Raw genomic sequence first — 11,290 nt, forward strand, 5'->3', positions numbered from 1 at the left:
TATAAACAAGTTCCATAAAACCTGGCCTCTGCTTAATGCAATCATTACAGCTGACACACTGAAAGAGTAACATATTTAATGTACATTGAGATTTACTTATATGGGATTTTAGGATTAATAATAAGCACTAGGGACAAGTGGGAATAGAGACCCACTAAATGTTTTCTAAATGTTCTAAAATTCTAAATCAATCTCTTTTTTTTTTTCAACCACTAACAGGTTTCATTCATTTTATTATTATTATTTTGCATAAAAACTCTATGTTATAGCCACAACTGGAGCCTGGGTCCTCATACAGACACTCTGGTGTGGGGTTTCACAAGATGGTGGGTGAATTCCCGATAGGGAGACTTGGTGAACACAGACTCTTTCCAGAGATTGGGAGTCAAATCGCAGTATTACTTGGAGATGGCATCAAAGGCAGCCTTAGCGAAACCACCCAAGGTGGCAGTGCAGCCTAGAAGTGTAGCAGTCATCAACACCAGCCATCATCAGAACCTTCTTGGGCACAGGGGCTGAGGCAGCGGACAATGCCAGTACCTCTGGTGACTGGGATGAGCCGACCAGCACAGAACCACAGTATCCTATCACCTTGCAAGGGACAGTGTGGGGCTTGCCAATCTTGTTCCCCCAGTAGCCTATCCACAAAGGAACAATGGAGAGCTTAACTGGGATGATGGTTGCCCAGATAGCAGAGGCTACCTCCTTGGAGCACTGTACTCCCAGTCCAACTGACCACTGTAGTCCCCCATAGCCACAAATGCCTTGAACCTGGTCCGCTGGCCAGCAGGAGTCTGCTTCTGTACCGTCTTGATCTTCAAAACCTCATCCTTGAGTGATGCCCCCAGGAAAAAGTCAATGACCTCAGGCTCCTTGATGGGCAAAGAGAAGAGATAGATCTTCTCCATGAACTTGATCTTTGTGTCCTTGACTAGGTGGCCCAGCTTGGGGACCAGGATCCATTCCTTGTCTTCCACCTTGCCTCCATGAACCCCACGACCCTGGCCCAGCCACGACCATGCCCCAGCAACCGCCTGGGAGACGGCTGCTGAAGCTCCTGCAGAAGCCACCTTGGCCACCCATTCCAGGTCACCGGGGACCTCCGGGACCTCCGAGACCTCCCGCTGCACCGGCATCATCAGCCATTTGGTGTTTTTCCAGAGAAGGTCACGCTAACTTTTAAGACGTTGTATTCTCTGGTCTTGACTAGTATGCCTCCCTAATTATATAAGTTTGAGGATTGCTCAGGATTCTTAGACTGCATGGAAGCAGGCAGACCAGGAAGAATCAGACCCTGGAATACGGCCTCCCGCCCTTCTCCTCCTGGCCCCTGGAGGACTTGACCAGGGGCCAGGAGGAGAAGGAAAGTAGGCCACAGCCTCCAGTTCCAGTTCTGTTCCTGCCTCTGTAAGTGACCACCCCTTGGGCCCTGAGGGGGTGCATGTTGTAGGAGACAGCATGGGAGGTCCTGAAAGTGGTGTCCTGGTTATCTGAGCCCTTTTCCTCAGAGCATAGTCTAAAGAAGGACATGTCCCTTTAGTTCTGCGGGCTCCTTTTCCCAGTGTGAAGAAATGCTGCTGGAGAAGCAGCCAGAGCTAGTTCAAGTGTATCTGATATCAAATTAGACAGGCATTTTATATGTCAGATTCCCTTCCATCAAAATGGAGGCAAAACTTCTTAGATCCATCCGTCTCTAACTGTTGCACTTGGTGGCTAGGAAACATCTCAGATGTTACCCCCTACATCATACTGCTCTTAGATCTTCCACTGTGCCACAGTTTAGTTGCCCATCTCCACTCTTGCATTTTGTCCCATCTCCTCTCCATACCAAGTATGGCTTCGCTGAAGCTGCTGCCCTTAGCACACTGCCCTGAAGTGGCATCTTCACAACCAATAGACTTCTTTTCATGATGGAAGCAAATGTATATATTACCTAGCAATATGAGGGTTAGTTACAGGCCAGTTCCAGGGTTTATTGAAGCACCTAATCTTAGTGATTATGGATCAGGGCACTTTTCATCTTTCCCCTGCTGTTTTTGAGCTGTAATCCCTCCTAGTTACAAGCTAGGACAGCTAGAGACATCCTAAACAGACATGGCTACTCCCAGAAAAGTAAAGGCGACTTCTTTCCATGTTCCAGTTTGCATTTTTAAGAATATATTGTCTTTGTTAATCATTCAGATTTTAAAACTTACATCAACATCTTGACCTCTTAAGAGACTCTGAGCCAAAAACAGTCAACTTCACACCTTCCTAAGCTTTTCATTTTTTTATATTTAGTTCAGTGGATTTAGATAAATGTATAGCCATGTGATTATCATCACAATCAAGATATAGACTTAGTTTCATTATTCAAAACCTTATCTTCAAGCTGCCCGTTTGTAATTGATCCCTCCCTCTGGACCAATTCCTGGCAATCCACCATTCTGTTTTCTGTTCCTATTATTTTTCTTTTCCCCAAAAAATCATTGAGATTCATCTATGTTTTGTATACTGTTTGCTTCTTGGTTGAATAGGATTCAATTCATATACATATTCTATTCATATACATATATATAATTCCTCTTCATATACATGTATATTCTATATATATATAGAATATGAAGTAACATATGAAAATAATATTACTTTTCCAATGAATTGTCATTGCCCCTTTGTCAACAGTCAATTAATTATGTTCCACCAATCTATGTCTATCCTTTTGTCAATACCACACTGTCTTGTAGGTATATAGTAATCCATGAAATCTGACAAAATGAGTCCTCAAATCGTTTCTTTTTTTTTTCCCAAAAATTATTTTGGTTTTTGGTTCCTTTGCCTTGCCAAATAAATTTCAGAATCAGCTTGTTAATATGTATAAAAGTCCCTATTACTTTGATGAATAGTACTGAATTTATAGATCAGTTATAGAATTGATATAACAGTACTGATTTTTCTAATCCATAAACAGCATATTGCTTCATTTATTGAGTTTTTTTATTTTTTAAAATATAAGTGTTTTGTGGTATTTTGCATATAGATCCTAAACATGTTTTATTATATTTACGACAAAGTACATTTCAATGTATTTTCAGTTTCAAATTGTTTATTGTTAATTGTGATTGCATACATTTCCCACAAGTTCTTTAATTCTATGTTCATCAATGTAAGATGTGGACCCTAATTTTCTTCTTCTCAAATGTGGGCTCAAGGCTAATTTTTAAGACTTTAGTAATAACATCAGAGTAATAATGTGTGATTTCAGAAACCAGATCATAAAAGATCAATATTTCTATCTCTCTCACTCTCACACCCACACATTGCTCACTTTGAGATAAACCAGATGCCATGGAGATGCTCAAGCTACCTCTTGGATGGATACATGTGACCTGAACAATAGTGAGGAACTGAAACCTCCTGCCCACAACCACGCGTGTAAGCTTAGAAGTAACTCTTTCTGCCTCAACCTAGCCTTCAGATGAGAAACCCTGATCAACATCTTGACTGCAACCTCTTGAGAGACACTGAGCCAAAAGCAGTCAACTGCATACCTCCTAAGCTTGTACAAACAGAGATGATACAAATTTCTTACTGTGAACCACTATTTTTGGGGTAATTTGATACATAGGCATCAATAACCTGAGACAGGCTACTAATAAAGTAAAAGAGGTTTATTTTGATTCTCAGTTTTGGAGATTCAAGTCCAACCCATTGACTTGATCCTCTGGCAAGGGTGGCCCATGATGGCAGGAGTTCTTGGTGATACATCACAAACCAGGAGGCAGAGAAAGAATGATGGGTTCCCACAATCTCCTTGGAGGTCATATCCCCAGTAATCTAAGGACCTCCCATAAGGCTTCACCTTTCACAGGATCCACTTCTCAGTACTGTTGCCATATCCTAGGGATCAAACCTTTAATGCATGGACCCTGGAACTCAGCCTAACCATAGCAGTGTCTTAAATGCTTCCAATATTGTGTTGTTTAGACTCTGAATCCCATTAATATTGTCTGGAAAATATCAGTTGTTTTCAGTGACAAACTACCCAGTTGAGTTTTGACCAAAAGTTCCAGTGAGAGGTGATGAGAGAATTGGAGTTGATGCTGTAGGTATTGGGATGGGTTTATTGTCATAAGAATGGATTTGTTATGGAAGGGCAAGGTTAGCCCCTTTACTGTTTACTGTTCCATATTCTTTTGCCTTTTCACCATGAAATGGCACAGCAAGAAAGTACTCACCAGAGATTCATCCTTCAATCTTGCACTTTATAGTCTCCAGGACCATGAAAAACATTTTTTTATGAAGTATCAATCTCAGGTAGTCTGTTATAGCAGCACAAAACAGTCTATGGTGTGGGTCTTTCAAAAAGTGATTTCTCCTTTCCTTCCTGACAAGGTCAACACGTCAGATATTAAAGTTTAATTTTCTTCCTCCAGTGACCAAAACATCATCTCTTCTCTTTTAAGGTAAGTCAGTAATAACTTCCTCTAGACTCATCTTTTTCAGGTGACATCATTCCTCTAGAGCATCTTGCCAACCGTGTAGCATGATGCCTGGATACATTTGGTTATGACACATATTCATTTCTTTTTACTGAATTGTAGCACTGCAGTTGAGATATGCTCCATCTGAGGAATTTATGGATTTTTAAATTTGGTTTCCTTTCAATGCACAATCAAAGCAGATGAGTGACTTAAAAGCATTCCTCAAAATAAAATGACTACGGAAGAGAAAGTAATAAACACAATTAGGTTCAAAATAACAAGATCACTATTCCTAGGACAAATTTTCATCTAGCATGTTGGCAGTGTAATACACCTTTAGTGATTTTACTGAAGTGATTTCAAGATAGTATCTGTCATATTTTAAAGGACACTTGAAACTAAACATCCAGAATGGAGATAAGTCTTTTATTTTTCAATAAATTTAATGCAAAGATTGAAAATTTTTTTGAACTCTAATAAATGCTGAGAAGTCTTTCTTAAGGTTACTTATTTAAAATGAAAGAAGAATGTCATATATTCCTGGGTTAATGCTGTAGCAAAAAAGAGTTAAATAGTAAGTGGCAATAATCCCACAAACCAAAAGCTCATCTTCATCAGCAAATGTATGTAGAAGACAGAAAATATTGCTGAAAATATGAAGTACCAAGTAGTAGAACAAATGAGTTGCAAGAATTTTGTTGTTTAAGTGAATGACAGTGCAGATGTCTTAACATGTATTTGACTCCGGAATTCACTGGATTTAAAAACATATGAAATACTTGTGAACTGTTTTTTAAGTCAGAAAGATGACTGGAAAAAGATAAATTATAGTAATTATTTTTTAACTAAAAGCAATATTTTGTGGATAAAATGATACGAGTATAAACCAATATTAGTGGCTACTTTAAACAAAATATGGATCATGGAATAAGATTATAGAAATATTATCACTCATGAAATTCATTCATTGCTTGTCTGGAAAGCAAAGTATTATAGCAAAGAAACTGAATCCAGAAATACCCAAAGTGTGGTATGATGTCAACTCAGTAATTACTATTACACAAATGACCTTTAAGATATAAGAAGAATCTTTTACACTAATTTACATCACAAGGAGAGAAACAACAAAAATGTCTGTGTGGCACAGTGTGAGCTGTGCCACAAGTATCTCATGCCAAAGTATTTCTAAAACTTGTGAAATTCATGATTAGGAGCATATTAGCTGATGTGTTCAAATATGTGCTTGAGAGTAGCATGCTGTCAAGCAGAAAATTCAAAAAATGAAAGGAGTTCATTCAAGATGAAAGTGGTATTTTTAATTGTTATGATTTTTTCTGAGAACATATTACTATCTATTAAAACAAATAATTTCCTAAAATGCTTAAAAATTTGGAAAGGAAATTGTAATCTATTTTAATATGTGCTTAAACTACCAGAGCCAAGGGTTGCCTGAGAAGACATTACAACTACATGGACTATGGTATCCTGTATGGGATTTGGGAAAGGAAAACAGACAGTAGATGAAATAAGTGTGTAGATTTCTTTTATTATAATAAATAAATATCAACTCAATTATGGCAAATGTACATCAAATGTAAGATAATAATAGGAGAAACTGAATGCAAGATGTATCTGAACTCTGAACTATCTTTGCATCTTTCTGAAAATATAAAATTTTTCTAAAAAATAGTTTACCTAAAATTACTTTTGAATGAAGTTCTAGTCATGTAATCATGCTCATAAACAACATATAGAGTATTTCTGTTGCACCTAAAATCCCTTCATTCTCTTTTCACAGTTTGAACTCACTGTGCCTCCATCCCAGTCCCTGGAAAGAATTGGTTTGATTTATATCACTATAATTATGCTTCTCTAGAATGTCATAAAAATATAGTAATACAGAATAAGTCATAGAATATGTATCCTTTGTATCTGCCTTTTTCTGTAAGTGTAACTTCTTAAAATGTGTTCTTGTTTTTGCACATATTAGTAATTCCTTTGTTTTTCTTACTGACTTCAGTGCTAGTTATAATATAGACTCTTTTACCCAAATATTTGGGTTAGTTTCATTTCAGGGCTATTAGGAATAAGTTAAAACAAACATTTATATACAAATCTTTCTGTAGACATATATCTTCATGTCTCTTGGGCAAATACCTAAAATAGAGATTGGTAGATTATATGTTAGCTGTATATTTAATTTCATAAGAAACTACCAAATTGTTTTTACAAAGTGTCTATATTATTATGACTTTTGATGAATAACATATGAGAATTACTACATTCTTGCTGGAGATTAGTATTGAAAATATTTTTCATTTTAGCCAAACTAGTAGACACAATAGTTGTAGATTTGAATTATACTTCCCAAATGACTGATAATGTTGACTACCTTTCCATGTGCTTGCTTGCCATTTATAAATATTTGTTCATGAAGTTTCCAAGCCTTTTGCCCATTTTAAAATTGTTATCTTCTATTACTGGATTATGTTATGTTTTCTAACTAGAATACTTTTGACATATAAGTATGGTTTGAGATAGACATCATTACCCTACATACATTTTGATTACATGAATGGTGTGAATCAACATCGTGTACAACCATAGAAACAAAACGTTGTACCCCATTTGTGTACAATGAATCAAAATGCAGTTCGTAAAAATAATATTTTAAAAATTAAATTAAAAAATTTTTTTAAATTTTTAAAAAGACTATTTTCTTTTAGTTTATGGTTTATCTTTTCACTTTATTAACAATGTCCTTTTGAAAGTTTAAATTTCACTGAAATTTTGCCAAAGTCACATTTATTACTATTTATCTTTTTACTTTTGTGCTTATACTCTAAGAAATATTTGCCTAACCTAAGTTTATGAAGATTTTCTTAATGTCATCCTTAAGGTTTTATAATATTTTATCTTACATTTAAGTTTATGATCTATTTTGGTTAGGTTTAATTTTTTAAATATGGGTAAAGTTTAAGAATTTAGTTTCATTTTATTTTCCTTTTCTTTCTTTCTCTTCTTCCTTTTCTTTTCTCTCTTTTTTTTTTTTTTTGCATATTGATGTCGTTATTCCAGTATCACTTTTTTTCACTTAAAATTTTTGTTTTAGTTTTATCTTAGTTTTAATATATATTATAATTATACACATTCCAAAGATACAATGTAATATTTAATACATGTGTACATTGTATAATGATTAAATTGGAATAATTAGCATATCAGTTACCTGAGACATATATTATTTCTTTTTTTTGCAGGGTACCAGGGACTGAACTCGGGGCCATTCAATCACTGAACCACATCCCCAGCCCTATTTTGTATTTTATTTAGAGACAGGGTCTCACTGAGTTGCTTAGCACGTTGTTTTTGCTGAGGCTGGCCTTGAACTTGCAATCCTCCTGCCTCAGCCACGGAGCTTCTGGGATTACAGATGTGTACCACCATTTGAAACACTGAAATTCCTCTCTTGTCCCTATTTTGAAACATACATTTCTATCAACTGTAGTGACTTTATTGTTCGGTAGAACACCAGAATTTATTCCTCTAACTGTAACTTTGTATTTGTTGACTAAGTTGTCTCCATTCCCTCCTTCTGCTCACTCTCCATCTTCTGGTCCCCAACGTCCTATTCTCCACTTCTATGAGATCAGTTTCCTTAGATTCTATGAGTGAAATCATTGGGTATTTATCTTTCTAATTCTGCACTATTTCACTTAGCATAATGTCCTCAAGATTCATCTGTGTTGTCACAAGTGATAGGATTTCCTTCTTTTTATGGCTGACTAGCATTCTACTACAGTATCCTATTTTAGAAATGTTATATTATTCCCCACTGAATGACTTTGACACTTTTGTTAACCATAGATGTATATGTTTGTAGGTACATTTGAGGGGGTAAATATTATTTACTTTTTGTTTATTGTTCTACATGCATTAAACATCCACTCAAATATTGCAAGAATCACTAAATGAACATAAAAATAACCTATTGTTAAAAGAAAAAGGAATTGACATAATTCCTGCTGAAATGTTGAAATGATTATATAGATTTTCAAATAACTGAGTTATATGCTAAAGGATGCAAGAGGAAAGGTAAACAACCAGAAAATACATGGTGTTTCAGTTAGTTTTTGCATTGCTGTGACTGAAAGACCTGACAAGAACAACATAGAGAAGAAAAGTTTATTTTGGCTCACAGTTTCAGGACACAGTCCACAGTGCTCTGGGTCTGAAGTGAGGCAGAACATCATGGAAGAAGTTCATAGGGGAGGAAAGCTGCTCAGAACATGGCAACCAAGAAGCAGAGAGAGAGAGAGAGAGAGAGAGATAGAGAGAGAGAGAGAGAGAGAAAGAGAGAGACAAAGAGAACGAGAGAGCTCCACTCACCAGGGACAAAATAAAATTCCAAAGGCATGCCTTCCGCCATTCCCTACCTGCCTACAGTTACTACCTTGTCAATCCATATCAGAAGATTAATCCACTGATTAGGTCACGCCTCTCATAATTTAATCATTTCACCTCTGAAAATTCTTGCATTGTCTCACACATAAACTTTTGGGGGATCCCCTCATACCTAAACCATAACATGGGTAATTTCACAAGATATATACAAACTATGAAAGATTCAAATTCAAATAGAAGAAATTTTAAAATACACATATACAGTATCAGAAATGAAGAAATGCTTTAATAGGTGTATTGGCAGATTGAATACAGTTGAGGAAAGAATCATTGACAAACTAAATTGATATGTTAAGGGGCTGGGACCTTTAACTGAGGAAGTAAAAAAGACTAGCCCCCACTTTCCCTAGGTTCCTGTGATCAGTCAGAAAGATTTCATACATGTCACTCAGAGTAACAGGCATGAGTTTATTAGAAGGAATGGGAAAGGGGACACTGTCGAGGAAGAGAGTGGGTCCCCTCAGAGAGAAGAGGGATGGTATGATTCTCCTGCCCTCCAGTTTTTTTTTGTTTTTTTTTTTTTTATTTTTTATTTTTTTTTTACGTTTACATAGGGTAATGATGTTTATTTTATTTTTCCCCTCCCCCCCACCCCTCCCACCCCTCCCACCCCTCTTTTCCCTCTACACAGTCCTTCTTTCCTTCATTCTTACTGCTCTCCTTAGCCTAACTCTAAACCTAACCCTAAACCTAATGCTAGCCCGTCCCACCCCCCATTATATGTCCTCATCCGCTTATCAGCGAGATCATTCGTCCTTTAGTTTTTTGAGATTGGCTTATCTCACTTAGCATGATATTCTCCAATTTCGACCATTTGCCTACAAATGCCATAATTTTATCATTCTTCATTGCGGAGTAATATTCCATTGTATAAATATGCCACAGTTTCTTTATCCATTCATCAACTGAAGGGCATCTAGGTTGGTTCCACAATCTGGCTATGGTGAATTGAGCAGCAATGAACATTGATGTGGCTGTATCTCTGTAGTATGCTGATTTTAAGTCCTTTGGGTATAGGCCAAGGAGTGGGATAGCTGGGTCAAATGGTGTTTCCATTCCAAGCTTTCTGAGGAATATCCACACTGCTTTCCAGAGTGGCTGCACTAATTTGCAACCCCACCAGCAATGTATGAGTGTTCCTTTTTCACCACATCCTCGCCAACACCTATTGTTGCTTGTATTCTTGATAATCGCCATTCTAATTGGGGTGAGATGAAATCTTAGGGTAGTTTTGATTTGCATTTCCCTTATTACTAGGGATGTTGAACATTTTTTCATATATCTGGTGATTACTTGTACATCTTCTTCTGTGAAGTGTCTGTTCATTTCCTTAGCCCATTTGTTGATTGGATTATTTGTATTCTTGGTGTAGAGTTTTTTGAGTTCTTTATAGATTCTGGAAATTAGCGCTCTATCTGAGGTATGGTTGGCAAAGATATTCTCCCACTCTGTAGGCTCTCTCTTCACATTTCTGATAGTTTCCTTTGCTGAGAGAAAGCTTTTAAGTTTGAATCTATCCCAGCTGTTGATTCTTGCTTTTATTTCTTGTGCTATGGGAGTCCTGTTAAGGAAGTCTGATCCTAAGCCAACAAGTTGAAGATTTGGACCTACTTTTTCTTCTATAAGATGCAGGGTCTCTGGTCTGATTCCGAGGTCCTTGATCCATTTTGAGTTGAGTTTTGTGTAGGGTGAGAGATAGGGGTTTAATTTCATTCTATTGCATATAGTTTTCCAGTTTTCCCAGCACCATTTGTTGAAGAGGCTATCTTTTCTCCATTGCATATTGTTGGAACCTTTGTCTAGTATGAGAAAATTGTATTTATTTGGGTTTGTGTCCATGTCCTCTATTCTGTACCATTGATCTACCTGTCTATTTTGGTACCAATACCATGCCGTTTTTGTTACTATTGCTTTGTAGTAGAGTTGAAGATCTTGTATTGCAATACCCCCTGCTTCGCTCTTGCTACTGAGGATTGCTTTAGCTATTCTAGGTTTTTTATTCTTCCAGATGAATTTCATAATTGCTTGCTCTATTTCTGCAAGGTACATCATTGGGATTTTAATTGGAATTGCATTGAATCTGTATAGCACTTTAGGTAGTATAGCCATTTTGACGATATTAATTCTGCCTATCCAGGAACATGGGAGATCTTTCCATCTTCTAAGGTTTTCTTGAATTTCTTTCTTTAGTGTTCTGTAGTTCTCATTGTAGAGGTCTTTCACCTCTTTTGTGAGATTGATTCCCAAGTATTTTATTTTTTTCGATGCTATTGTGAATGGGGTAGTTTTCCTAATTTCTCCTTCTGAAGATTCATCACTTATGTATAAAAATGCATTGGATTTATGAGCATTGATCTTGTAAC

The 11,290-nt window shown here is 36.6% G+C and overlaps 1 pseudogene; it reads right to left on the bottom strand.

Moving 5' to 3' along the window:
- Positions 1–258: 258 nt before the first annotated feature.
- On the bottom strand, positions 259–1,146 carry LOC124991134 (40S ribosomal protein S2-like; annotated as a pseudogene).
- Between the last annotated feature and the right edge of the window lie 10,144 nt (positions 1,147–11,290).

This window comes from Sciurus carolinensis, chromosome 8, assembly GCF_902686445.1.
Source record: "Sciurus carolinensis chromosome 8, mSciCar1.2, whole genome shotgun sequence".
Taxonomy (NCBI): Eukaryota; Metazoa; Chordata; class Mammalia; order Rodentia; family Sciuridae; genus Sciurus; species Sciurus carolinensis.